At 43.9% G+C, this 14434-nt stretch overlaps 2 long non-coding RNA genes across 4 annotated transcripts; both read right to left on the minus strand.

The window, feature by feature from the left end:
• Nucleotides 1–219: 219 nt before the first annotated feature.
• Nucleotides 220–9030, minus strand: LOC147260820 (uncharacterized). 2 transcript variants are annotated; one of them, XR_015116166.1, is made up of 4 exons: nucleotides 8955–9030; nucleotides 7695–8045; nucleotides 7371–7589; nucleotides 220–818 (listed from the first exon to the last, which is right to left on the minus strand). It is a non-coding gene; the product is annotated as an uncharacterized LOC147260820 (long non-coding RNA). The 2 variants fall into 2 exon arrangements; XR_015116165.1 differs by lacking the exon at nucleotides 220–818 and having other exon boundaries at nucleotides 7099–7589.
• Nucleotides 9031–9560: 530 nt separating this feature from the next.
• On the minus strand, nucleotides 9561–13780 carry LOC147260821 (uncharacterized). 2 transcript variants are annotated; one of them, XR_015116154.1, is made up of 5 exons: nucleotides 13030–13780; nucleotides 11806–11977; nucleotides 11476–11601; nucleotides 11232–11325; nucleotides 9561–10486 (listed from the first exon to the last, which is right to left on the minus strand). It is a non-coding gene; the product is annotated as an uncharacterized LOC147260821 (long non-coding RNA). The 2 variants fall into 2 exon arrangements; XR_015116153.1 differs by having other exon boundaries at nucleotides 11476–11977.
• Between the last annotated feature and the right edge of the window lie 654 nt (nucleotides 13781–14434).

A 14434-nucleotide genomic window follows, 5' to 3' on the forward strand; every position in this document is an offset into this window, starting at 1 on the left:
CTGTATTTTAGAACTGATAGAACCAGAACCATAGAAGGATAAATCAGTGAGTCAATAGGAGGATCAAAGAGGACAGAGAACGTAGTGAAATGAAGGAAGAACATTTATTTGAGTACATAAACATTTGTCAATATTAAAAACACACATTAAACAGTTACATCACCAATTCAACATGATATTAGAAATTAGGAGTAAAAATGTGCTCATTAGTTCAAAACAAACAACTAAAAGTGCTTTTAAATGAAAGGATCAATAAAACAAACGACTAAAGGCACTTTCACAACAAAAGATCAAAAGAAAAACCCAACAAAATTGGTTGGGGAGGAGGGAAAAGACCTGTCTGAGGAGGAGAAAGGGGGTGCACAGTCCTTCAGTTCTTGGGACCCCACTTCTCCCCAGCACCTTGAACTCCCTGAAAATCCCTGCTATTGAACTGTAATCCTGTTTTGATGTGTTTCTGCAATGCTGCCTGCAGTGACACTGGAAGGAACCCTCAGGATTCCCAGATTTCCCCAAATGCTCACATGGCTTTGCTGTGTGCAGCATTCATCCATGTCCTGGTCACAAGCCATGCCTACAAATCCAGCAGGGAGGTGCAAAGGTGCGGCCGTTAAGTGGGTTGGGATCACACGCTGCTTCCTCAGTGGGGGTTGGGTTTGGGTTAGGAGAATGGGTGGTGGACCACCCTTTCCCTGTTTCCACACATGTCTCCTGGTAGCCTGGTCTGGCCTGGAAACAAGTGGACACCATCAGGGCCACAGAACTCCATCACAGCCAGAGCTGGGGGCCTGGTCCACCACCCGAAGCTGGTGGGGGTTCTGTTGGACAAAGATAGTGAAGGTGAGCTGTTACCCTTTTGGATCCTGGCTCTTGGAGTGTTGCTCTCTACAACTGAGGCAGGGCCTCAGCACCGTGTGGCACGGCAGCTACAGGCTGCTGAACAGAAGGCTCAGCGGGGGGGGGGGGGGGGGTCAAGGCAGCACAGAGAACTGTGGGTAGCAGTCCTCCCTCCACCTGGGACCTCTACACCTCACGATGCAACACTTTAAAAATGGGATGCTGTTTTTGTTGTCTGCCCCTAAAGCCACTAAATAAATAGTACTTTAAAAACAGGACATGGACAGAGCAGCCACTCACTACCGCTCAGAAGTGAGGACACCCTCTTCTTCAGTGGTGTCCTTTATTTGGACTACCTTCTACTTTGGAGATTCATACTGAAGACATCAAATATATCAAACAAGATACATGGAGTCATGGAGTAGAGCCAAGAATTGTTAAGAACTGGAACAGGTTTGATATTCTAGCTCCTCAAAGTGCCCTCCCTCTGCTCGTCCTTCTCTCAGGGAGCTTCATGATGTCATCACCTGAAAAGGTTCCCCTCTCAGGTTCACCTTGTCAGGTTCCTTGGTGGAACTTCCTACCTTCTTCCTGGGGTGGAGCATCAGTGGAGCTGAGCAGAAGTCAGGTTTGTCCCCAGCTGACAGCTCCCTTTTACAACTGGTAGAATTCCTGTCATGGCAGGAACCAGCAGCTCAGTAGAGAGGAACCACCATCCATCAGTCCTCTCAGACCTGAAGGTCAGGCGCTGTGGAAAACTGAGAAATCTTTGAACGTGTCCACGAGTGCAGTCGCAAAAACCAGGAGCTGCAACGAAACCAGCTCAGGTGAGGACCAGATCCAAGTCAGATTCCTGATGACGTCATCAGGGGGCTTTTCCAGTGTATTTGATCCTAGAATTCTGTCTTTGATCTCAGGACACATCAAAGAAACTGAATTCTGGCGAGTGTGTGAGAGCCTTCCAGGCTGGGCTAGAAAACCCACCTCAACCTTGTGTCTCCAGAGGAGAAACCCCAAGCCTGTGTTGTAGCAGCAGGTAGAGCCATCAGTCCACCACCATGAAGCCCCACTTTGTCAAGGACCCTGCACATTGGAGACCTTTGGTTCCACCGCCGTGGCTTTGTGGACACAGAGAAGGAGAAGGGACGGTCTCTCCATGCAGGGATCCATGAGCCACATGGAGGCCTCTCCTCCCCTCTCCTCTCTCCTCTCCTCTCCTCGTCTCTCTCCTCTATTCTCCTCTCCTCTCTCTCCTCCTCTCTCTCCTCTCCTCTACTCTCCTCTCTCTCCTCTCCTCTCTCTCTCCTCTCCTCTCTCTCTCCTCTCCTCTCTCCTCTCCTCTCCTCTCTCTCCTCTCTCTCCTCTCTCTCCTCTCTCTCCTCTCCTCTCCTCTCCTTTCTCTCCTCTCCTGTCCTCTCCTCTCTCTAGAGCCCAAATCAGGTCAAACCAGAACAGGTGTGGGAAGGCCTCTGTCAAGGTCAAAGGTCACTGGAGACCGTCCTCTCAGTGTCTACATTCAAAAACCCCAACTTCAGCAACTCTGTCCCTCAACCTAAACCAACACTGCTGATTCAGGAGCCCTCCAGCTCCTGGGCCCTGGTACATAGAGAGTTGAAACTCACAGGACCTGGTCCTAGTGGGGCCGAGACTACGTGGACAGGTTTTGGTGGATGGAGCCCCAAGGGTTCACTGAACAAGCCCATTCAGCACCAACACCTCCAGATGGTGTGAGGCTGGACAGGTCTAACGGCCTGGGTCTTTACTGCACTGTAAAAAAAGGGTCAAAAGTCTGGCAGCAGCGTTTCCAGACGGTACCGTCCAATTACAGTCATGAACTGTTCCACAAAATTCCATGGAAGAAACTGTAAAAATACCCAGCAGCTTTCCCAGTCCAAACTGATGAAATTACAGTCCATTTAGTGTTGAGAAATGTGCTTTCAACTGCAGGAAAACAGGCCCATCATGGAAAACACATGAAGAACAAGGACCTTTCAGGTTCTTCTCTCAGTTCAGGGCTCTTACTGGTTCATTTATGAAACAAACCAGTCTATGAGCAGGAATTTCCCATTAGAAAAGTTCATTTGACAGTGGAAAAGCAAGCAGAGTCCATCAAAATAGCCCAGTTTAAGGTCCGTCACTGTCAAGTGAAGCTACTGAGTTGTTACTTTCTGAAACTGAGCCAACTTTCTACAGTGATTTCCTGTCAGATTCTGGTTTCTCCAAGTATAAAAACTACAACAATGTATCAACACAGAATCTGTGCTTTGAACAATAGAGGATTTCTGCATCTTGCCAGTATTAGTCCATCACTTTAGAGGACTGGAAGGGTCAAACATTCATTGGACAATGGAAAACCAAGCATCGTCCATCAAAATCCATGAACAACAGCTCCATTCAAACAGAAGCTCTGGAATTGGAGTGTGTTAAAGTGAAGTTCTGGAATGTTCCACTTCATCTACAGGGATTTCCCATTAAAGAACAGATTTTACTACGTTCAGTGTTCCAACATGAACCTTCAAGGAAACACAAAGGTCTGTAAATGTGTGGCATTGAACACACTCGTTTCAGTGAATTGTGAACAAACATTTCTTGTTAAAAATGTTGAAAAAGCAGCAGAGTGTCAGAACAGGAAGTGACGCCACATTCAAGGCAACCTGGCAAAGTAGGAATGCAGCATTGTTTTATACAACTGTCCGATGAAGTGTTGGACTGCCAAAACAGTGGTTTTGATGTGGAACAAAGGAACTGATGTAGAGATACTTGAAGGAAAGGTTCAGTATTTGAACTCTGGGCCCAAGCTTCATGTTGTCAGGAACTTTCTCCATTCTTAGAAACCACAGCTTTGCTCGGTCCCTGCTCCGCCTGTCCAGCAACACCAGGAAGGCCTAAAACTCTCCTCCAAGGGCAGAAGGTCTTTGAAAACTAAGACTCAACTCAACTTTATTCATAAAGCACTTTAAAAACAACCACAGCTGAAAACAAAGTGCTGTACATAAATAGTCATAAAACATAATAATCAAGTGAAGAACAATAAAAATACTAAAACAGGAGCAAAGTCTCATGCTGGGTCAAAAGCCAAGGAATAAAAATAGGTTTTAAGATTAGTTTTAAAAATGGACAGTGAAGAAGCCTGTCTGAGGTGCAAAGGCAGATCGTTCCATCATTTGGGAGCAGCAACAGAAAAGGCTCTGTCCCCTCTGAGCTTCCGCTTAGACCTCGGTATCTCCAGGAGCAGCTGGTCAGCTGACCTGAGGCACCGAGCAGGAGCACGAGGGTGAAGCAGCTCAGAGAGGTAAGGGGGGCCAGACCATTTAAGGATTTAAAAACAAATAAAAGAATCTTAAAATGAACCCTGAAGTGCACAGGCAGCCAGTGGAGGGAGGCCAGAACGATGGGCTCCTTCTTCCTGCTCCGGTTAAAAGTCGAGCAGCAGCATTTTGTACCAACTGGAGACGTGAGAGGGAGGACTGGCTGATTCCAAAGTAAAGAGCACTGCAATCATCAAGCCGAGACGTGATGAAGGCATGAATCACAGTCTCAAAATGCTCTCCTGCAAGAAAGGGCTTCACTTTTGCTAACAGCCTCAGATGAAAGAAGCTGGACTTCACCACTGCACCTATTTGACGATCTAGTTTGAAATCCCTGTCCATCTTAAACCCAAGTTTGAAACAGTTGGCTTCACATACAGAGCCAAGGGGCCCAAGTCAATAGGGGGAGGTTCACAGGAGCCACTGGGGCCAAACACCATCACTTCAGTTTTCTTCTCGTTAAAATTGAAAAAGTTTAGGGCCATCCAGGCTTTAATGTCATCAAGACATAACAGAAGTGGCTTGATTGAGAGAGCATCTTTCTTCTTTAGTGGCACATCTATCTGACTGTCACCAGCATAGCAGTGAAAAGAGATGCCATGCTGATGAGAATGGAGCCCAGAGGAAGTACATACAATGAAAAAAGGAGAGGCCCTAAAATTGAGCCCTGTGGAACCCCAAATGACTGAGGAGCAGGGGAAGATTCAGAACCAGCAAAGCTTACACACAGAGTTCTGTCTGTCAAATAGGACCTAAACCACCGCAGAGCACTACCACAAATGCCCACTAGGTGCTGCAACCGAGATAATAAAATATTGTGATCCACTGTATCAAAGGCAGCAGTTTGGTCCAGCAGGACAAGAATCACATCATCTCCACAGTCGTTTGCCAGGAGGATGTCATTGAAGACCCTAAGCAGTGCTGACTCTGTGCTATGCAGAGTCTTAAAACCTGACTGGAAAACCTCCAGAATATCATGCTCATCCAGAAAAGACTTCAGTTGAGCAGACACAACTTTCTCCAAGACCTTAGAAATAAAAGGCAACTTAGAGATGGGCCTAAAGTTAGCCAATACAGTGCTGTCAAGGCCAGGTTTCGTAAGCAGTGGTTGCACTACTGCATGTTTAAAACTAATGGGGACAACACCAGAAGACAGACTGCTGTTACTAACGCCCAGAACTGACTGCCCCATACTGGGGAAAACCTCTTTTAAAAATGAGGAGGGACAGAATCATGAGGGGAACCTGATGGCTTCATGTGGCCAACCACATCTTTAAAAATGACAAAGTCACAGGCTCAAACTTATCGAACACAGCCGGGCAACGGACAGAAGCAGAGGGGTCAGTGGCAGGAGCTGAGATGAGAGCCCTCCTGATAACAACCTTGTCAATGAAAAAGTGCAGGAAGTCATTGCACATTTCAGTGGGTGCTTCCAGGCAGACAGGCTGTGGGGCATTCAGAGCAGAGTCAATGGTTTTAAATAGCACACGTGGGTTGTGGCGATCAGACACAATAATGTCTGACAAGTGTCCTCTCTTAGCCTCTTTAACAGTCTAAGACTGATGGTTGTTCAGTCACGACACTCAGGGCTACCACACCAGTGTCAGTGTGTTCTCTTGGAAAGCCAAGCCTTCTGTCAACAGTTGTGTGCTTCTGGAGAGGAACAGAGACACCAACACTACCTTCTTAGCTGCTGTTTGGTCCACAGGAACCTGCATTGTTTGTTGTTGTGGGAAATCATGTCCTAAAATGCCAGTTTGTTGTTTTTGAGATAACCTTTGGCAACATTTGGACATGGAAGTGGGCAGGCAGACAAAAAGTGCCACAGCTGATGCCTTCCAGGAGGTGCAGAGATACCTGGCAGAGGGCAGTACTTCCAGGGCCCAGGATCCAGTGAGTTACTGGGCCAACCAAAAGACAATCTGTCCAAACCTCTACCAGCTGTCCCTACAATTTCTTTGCACTCCAGCCTCATCTGTGCCGTGTTTTCGACAGCTGGAGAAGTTTTATCAAAAAAACGTAACAGACTTAATTTTAAAATGTCAGAAAAACGTATTTTTTGAAATAAAAATTTGTAAAAGTCCTCAAGCGTCCTCATTACCAACATTTTCACTTAGATTTTCACATTAAGATACATCTTCACATTGTTTAAAGACATGGAATGATCCAATATGAACGCAAAGACTTCAATGACATTATTGTGTACACCAGGTCATCAAATCAGTGTCAGTTCAGTCTGTCAAGCCTGCAGGGAAGTTTAAAGTCCAGCAGGTGTCAGTATTCAGTGACACAGTATCAACACAGTGTGTCATTGTGTCGACACGCTTCATGACGCTTCATGACGCTTCATGACGCCTCATCCACCCATCACCAGTGTGGAGCGTTTGCTTGGTGAATTTAAAATGAAGACATTTGAATCAACTTGATGTCGTCCATAGTCCACTGATGCAGCGGTCATGTTCTCAATGTGTGTCACAAAGTGCATCTGTTGCTGTTGGCTGTTTAGTTGGAAACAAGAGTTTGAAAACAGCACACCAATTTGTTTCCTGATGTCGCAGAGGATTATGGGGAATGTAGTCTGATAGTGTGTGCTAGTCTGCAGGCATTCAATGAAGTGTCATCTAATTCAAAGGACTATGATGATGATGTATTGTTTCATAGTGTGTGGCTAATTTGGCTAATGCTTGACAACACCAACAATAATAATAACAATAACAATCATAATCATAACAATAATAATAACAATTACAATAATAATTATAATCCTAATAATAATAATAATAATCATAACAATAATCAGAATCATAATAACAATAATAATAACAATAATAGCAATAATAATAATAATGATAATAACAATCATCATCATCATAATCATAATAACAATAATAACAATAATAATAATAATAACAACAATCATAATCATAATAATATAGATCACAAAGTAGCTTAGACCAGGCCAAGCCTTATGTAGTGATCCTGGAAACATTGTTTCATGGATTTCTGATGATCATTCTGTCCATATTGCATGACTAGCCTCCTCCTTCATAGTCAAACTTGAATGCGATGGTGCGAATGTGTAAATTATAAATAGAAAAGTATTGTTTACAAGTAAATTGGGCTCTGCATAATTAGCATGATTTTGCTCATGTTGAAGGGAAATGTAAATTATTCTTGGAACTGAAATATACCCTTTTATTTCCTTGTCCATCCTAGGACTCTTACCTGCTCCAAATTGGTCCCTTCAAAATAAATGGTCAAACCAAGAGGAATACCACTTGTGTATTCTTGAGCCCTTTCAAGTAGGGACGATTCATCAGAAAACTGGACAGTGGGGCTCCCCTGGCGATGACTGGTCTGCTGTCTCCCCGTCCCGGCTGAAAATCCAGTCTGTGTCAGTTTCAGGGACCTCTCTTCCTGCACTGCTTTACTGGGGAGCGCAGCCTGCTGACAAATGACTTGGTCATAACTTTATTCTTTGAAACCCTCTGAAGATCTGGAATCTTATTAAACAATTGCTTGGAATGTCAGATGTGTCAATCCACACACCTGTATCATAGAACCATTTGTTCAAGCCAGCGATGATGGACAGTGTGCTTCTGGAATGGAGGAAGAGAGGACTCTGTTCCACTGGAGAAGATGGTTGATAACAAATCTGCTTCATTCCTTCAGCTCCAATCTGAACACCTCCTTCCTCAGACACACTTTGGCATCATTGTGTGCGAGGATATTCCAGAGTTCACCATTAAACCAAAGAGCAACATCTTTGAAGATTTACTTCTCTCACGTGGAACTCCCAACATTTGATTTCTCGCTTGGTCACTGCCTTTGATTCCAGTAGACGCCAGTCCTCTCAGGGAGGCCTGGGCCAAAGAACTGGACGTCCCAGTGTCAGAGGCACTGTGGGAGGAAAGCCTGGTCAGTGTACAGGAATGTTCCATCGATTCGAGATACAGACTGATTCAATTCAAAGTCTTGCGTATACTTCATTTTTCCAAAATTGGGCTTAGTCAGATATTTGGATCTGTTTCTCCCACGTATGATGGATGTCGTAGTGCTGAAGGATCGATGGCACACTTCTTCTGGCACTGTCCTGTTCTCAGTAACTTCTGGTGGGATATATTGGATTGGTTTTCCAAACAAGACTGGAACTTTGCTGTATTTGGTTGCTCTGACAGGACGAGGACTCTTCCTCCTTTTCAAAAACAGGCTCTACAAGCAGGCATGGTTGCAGCTAAAGAATTCAAATTATTAAACTGGAGGGCTCCATGTTTCAAGAGGTGGCTTCAGGAAATGCTTTCTGTTGCTGAGATTGATAGGAAGTGTTTTTCTGTTGTCTTATGTATTATCCGTTCATGATACTTTGAACTCATGTGTACTTATAAGTCAAGCATATACATGATACAAGTTCACGTGGATCTAATAGTGAAAAGGTGGCACAAATCTTTGATATATTCTTTGAGGGCACACGTTTTGAATTCATATCTTTGCTTCTGGGGGGACCTGAAACAACATTTTCAGATGGGGGTCGTGGCCAATTACACATCATTTTTGGTGTCCTTGTCATGGAATGGTTTGAGAACCCCTGACAGAAAGTTTTTTCAGAAAACAGGATTTAGAAGCCTTTTTTTTTAGAATCGGCTTCAGCTGTAAAAGGGTTAGTTATGTTTCATTTCAAGAGCCACACACCATTCCTGCGATGTCAGGAAGTCTTGGAAAGGTGGTGAATATTTCAGAGGACTTCACTGGATTGTGAACCATTGCTTGGCGATGGGTGAAGGTCTGTTTCATCTTCTCCTTCATGATTACCTCATCAGTTGTATGCTTCATCAGTGTAGCAACCCTTGGATCCCCAAAGAGAGTCTCGACTGATGCCTAAGGCGTCTTTTATTTTAGTGAGAGCAGCGTCGTCACGTTCACCAGAGCACCGTGAAAACTGTGTCAGAGTATACAAAACATAAAACAAACAAGTCACCATACAGTCTTCACAGTATGTTACGTTCCTTGCGGCAACACAAGGAATAACACAAACAGCCAAGTGGAAAATTATCAGTGCAAGAATTATTTATTTCACAAAGGGGTGATCAAAACAACAAGAGTTGTGTACAAAGTGGGAGGGAAGGTAGGCCGTGAGGGGATTGTGCCAAACAAATTAACTTAACATATCAAAACAAGGCCTAACTGAAATCTTCCTGACACAAGAAACACAAGTAGCAAAAGGCCTGCCCGTCTAACTCATCAAGGTTGTCAAAAACGTACAAGGATGGCACCAACCCATAAACTAGTGTGGTATACAAAAGAAGACTACGTGATGTAAGGTGTGGGGTACCCCAATCTAACCTCAACCGACCACCTCCCACTTCCAAATAAGTTGATCTTACAAAGTGGTTTCTCAGAGTATGTTGCTCAGCAGGCCGCCAGAGAGAGAGAGAGACCCAGAACAAAGCAGGGGAGTGGCTGATAAAGAGGCCTCCCTGGAACCAGCCAGGTGGAGGGGCAACCAGGCTCCAATCAACTCTTCTCCCAGATGTCAGGTGGGAGGGCAGAACAGGAAGCAGCCAGAGTCCTCCTGGATCTTTCCTAAGAGCAGGAGAGGGAGGAGGGAAACAGAAAGAGAGGGAGAAACCATGCAGGGGCTCACCTGAGCCAGCTCTACATGTCACACATGGAACACAGTACAATCTTCATAATTTTGTCCATAATATTACAACATCAACCAAACATTCCTTCAAACAAAGTGTTCCATGCACACTGATCCAAACTCACAATGTTGCAATAATACAATGTTTCAAGATAAACAAACATACCTCACTGCGCTCACCAAGGATGCTTCAATACTTTTAATCTTTTCTTCTGTTTAAACAGGCGTCAATGTTCTTTTCTGTGCAAATGAAGCAGAAGTTACGCTGGAGCCTGGAGATCAAACCTTTGTGGCCCAGGCTCAAACAAAGCAGCCTCCTCATTACCAACTCCTGTTGGGTTACCTTTACCTGTCTCTCCCTCTTGTGGAGCTACGGTGTCACTCAGAGGACAAAATTCAATCTCCCAAATCCATACAACAGTCCTACACATACAGTAGTCACTCACAACTTCACCTACCAACTATTTTAAAACACACACACAAAAATAGAAGCATTAATTAATAACTTTGAGAGTTTATATTTGTTAATAAAACGGAATGTAAACAATACACATTTAGAATATTTCACTGAGATGAAACAAACACATGCAAGGACTAGTGTGGTCCTTTACAATCAGTGCGATGGCCTCATGACACTGGGTTTCTGTGGTTAGCTGCTTTTCCTCGCTGAAAGGGGTTCTGTCGCCAGCATCTGGACCACCTGGAAGTGTTGGAACCACACACACTGCTGCGACACTTTCCAGTTGCAGGATGCATCTAGATGTTTGCCCAAGACACAAACTAGTGAAAACATAAGATCTACAATCTCACAGCATTGTGAGCTTGTAGATCAGCCAATGTCACTACTTTTTTAACACTTATTTTCTAATTTATGGAATTTTTTTTGGTTTATATTGTTTATAAATGAAATTACTTAAATCACAGCAGAGCCCCAGTCTTATTTGTCACCACTGGAGCAAAAAAGCATTCTTTGCACTGTTCACATAATAACTTTTTCTTCTTTTATTTTCTCCTTAAAATGAAAAAACACGCACCCTTCTTGAAGAACTGCTAAAATCAAGGTCAAAGGGTCTGACATCTGCAGTGCTGAACTAGGAGTCAAAGGCTCTGACATCTGCAGTGCTGAACTAGGAGTCAAAGGCTCTGACATCTGCAGTGCTGAACTAGGAGTCAAAGGCTCTGACATCTGCAGTGCTGAACTAGGAGTCAAAGGCTCTGACATCTGCAGTGCTGAACTAGGAGTCAAAGGCTCTGACATCTGCAGTGCTGAACTAGGAGTCAAAGGCTCTGACATCTGCAGTGCTGAACTAGGAGTCAAAGGCTCTGACATCTGCAGTGCTGAACTAGGAGAAAGCTCAGCATCCAGAAATGTTCAATAATATGTTGTTTACAATGCACTCAACAGTCCTATTTTGAGCAATTACAGACTTGTTTTATCTACTTACATGGCCCAAATTGCCCTGGGGGTCTGCCAGATAAGGGAACAAGGCAGTGATGCCCATTGCACATTCCTCTTTGACACGCCTTGAAGGACTTGCCCTACAGGGTACACACACACACACACACACACACACAAGATACAAACAAAAGTATTGTTTCCTGATGCCTTCTGCAAAAAAAGGCTCTTGGTCTGCACCAATTAAAACAAAAAGTGTACATTGGGTGCTCATGTTCATAATGCCGTCATACCCATGTTCACTGGCCATGTGTGCCACCAGTATCTTCACCATGTCACGTCTCCGAGAATCTGTCAGACTTTTTGTCTGAGCATGCTCATTCATGATCCTCTCCCCTCCAGGTTTCTCCTTCAGAATCCTTTCAATCATCGAAGTGGGAGAAGGTAAACGACTATTCTGTCAATCTCAGGTTGCAACACGAAGGGGGCTGAGTCAAAATGACAATATGAAGGCACGAGAATAAGTGAGTGGCCACCATCCCCCCTTTACTTCAAAACTGTACATGGGCTTTTCCCCCTTATCAGAATCAGCATCTCGATTTCAAACAGTCATCAAGGCTCACCTGAGCGAGACGAGTCTGGTCAGCTCTGTTACTTCGGGCAGGACTTGGCTGCAAAATGATGACGTCATCAGAGTCCCCCTCGTTTTCCACACTGGAGCTGAGAAAGGAGCTTCTGGAGCTGGCAATGGAGTGGCTTGAGGGGCTTGCTGAATCTAGCAGTCCAGGTGTGATACTATCAGCAAGAGGGGATCATTTGCAACACGTAGAATGGAAAAAGATTATGTTCGATGAGGATGGATCCATGTTGCATTACATTGGGTGTTTTGAAACAAAGAGCATTTTGAAGTGCAAAAATACTTCACATTCTAGGTTAGCAAGGACTGTGTGCATTATATGACTCCGAGTAATAAGTGCCACACCTTCAGGATGTGAGCCTTGAGGTAAACGCACCTCAAGCACACCCAGGTGTGGTTTATTCACAAGAAACGTAAACGCCTACTCATCAACCTCAGTGTTCAGATCGTCATAGACTTTTAAATCCAAGATTGGAATTGCAAATTTCTTGGAAACTGCAGACAAAACAAGATTGCACAACATTGATGAATCTGACTGCAATGTATTTATTTTATTATTATTAAAGGCCATGCATCTGTGTCACTATAATTCAAACCACTTTAACCATTAACCCATTTTGGGCGGGAACACCTCTTGGTGTTTTAAGCATTATAGCGTCATGCTTTAACTGTTGAAAAATAGAAGATCTACAAGCGCAAAGTCTGCCCCCGAGTAGTGCACTATGAGCTTGCAGATCTGATATTTTTTCAAGAATCTTGAAAAGGTGCCTAAAATCTTTCACAGTCAACATTTGTAACACAAATCTTTGCTTCTGTCCCTGAAACAACAGATATTCAGATGGGGGTCTGCGGCCAAAGACATATAATTTTGGGGGATCCTTGACATGAAATATTGAGCGCCACTGATACAAAAACATAAGACTTTTTTGTTGTTCTTTTCAGAAAACTGTTTGAATATCAATATTAGCAGATATACAAGCTTGTAGTGCACCACTGAGTGCTGTTTTGTGAGCTCGTACAACTGCCATTTTTGAAAAAGCATTAAAATTTGTGCAAATATTTGTCTAAATATAATTTTTTAAAGCAAACATTTTCAACTCAAATCTTTCTCAGGGCCCCTGGAACAACATATTTATAGATGGGGGCTGCAGTCAAAATACACTATTTGGTAGATGACAATTCTATTCCATGTGCAATTTGTTTCACTCACCACACTCCAAAAATGAATTGAAGGTCAGTTGCCCTTCATAGCAAATGGACTTCTGCCTGTGGAGACACTTCACCCTGACAGCTTGCATCCTTTGAGGCAAATAAAGAGATACAATATAACACAAGTGGACTCTTGGTTGTGCAATAAAACCTCAAGAGTTAAAGATCTAGAAGGGTCAAGAGCTAAAGAATCTAGAAGGGTCAGTTTGGGTTAGCAACTCTCCATTTAGCTGGGGACCACCTGGAATTCGCTCAAGGACAACTGGGGGTCCCCGGACTACTTGTTGAAAACCACCGACATCGGGCACAACAGTTCAGGCATTGACTATATGATTTGACATTATATGATTCGAAAATTCAGCGTTTTGTAGATGTACGGCGGACGAGATATGAAGGACAAGCAAACCAAATCACTCTGTTCAGAGTCAAACACACGTGTCTCGGCGAGTGCGGCCACCATTAAAACGTCGAACAATTGTTCCGTCTCCTGTACGATGTCTACTTGTCTTGTTGCATAGTTTATCGATGTCAGTTTTTGTATGGATAGTTTTATGACCACAAAAAGCCTGCTCAGGGGCTGCAGATGGAAACGAGCTTCAGGGTTAATTCTGGACGATTCACATGAATGTGAAAACCGACATATTGATTTTTAATGTGAACCATCCCTCCCTTGTAAATACACGAATGAATATGCATGATATAGCCTTGCCAATACTGTTCCTAATAATTAGTAGTACTCCTGGTGCTAGCAAACATGCTAACGTCTGTGGGTAAGTAGCTGTGGCCAGCTGAAAAGTTGCAAATCAGTAACAAACATTGCTGTTTACTAAGTTAAACAATAATAGTCTGACCTGGTTTCTGATCCATCAAAGTGAGGAAAAATATGAAGTCCAATGTACGGTATTATTGTGGTCCCGTCTGCAGACTCTGCGAGTGCTGAGTAATGCCGATGCGGAGAAGTGCGGGCTGAGACAATGGCGCCTTTAGAATTCAAAAACCTGGACATAGTAGGCGGGGCCTTGCTGTATTACTCCAATAGAAATTCTTCTGGAAAATTGCTCTCACTCTATTGGTCACAGGAGATATTTATGACTCCAAATGAGTAGATACGACTACTGAAGAGGAAAATAATAACTCTAAAATAATTACTCTGGGAAAATTACTCCCCAGTTTTTCCTCTGGTCCAGGAGAGACCTGGTCTCTGCTACCAGTTCTAGTCAACACGTGGCAGCAGCGTTCTGGACCAGCTGGAGAGTCTTTAGGGACTTATTAGTCCAGCCTGGTAGGAGGGAGGTGCAGTAATCCAGCCTGGAAGTGACAAAAGCAGGGACTAGTTTTTCTGCATCTTCTTGAGCCAGGATGTGTCTGATCTTAGCGATGTTACGTAGATGGAAGAAGGCGTCCTG

This window comes from Aulostomus chinensis, chromosome 5, assembly GCF_037954235.1.
Source record: "Aulostomus chinensis isolate RoL2024-O1b breed Wild chromosome 5, RoL_Achi_v1.0, whole genome shotgun sequence".
NCBI lineage: Eukaryota > Metazoa > Chordata > Actinopteri > Syngnathiformes > Aulostomidae > Aulostomus > Aulostomus chinensis.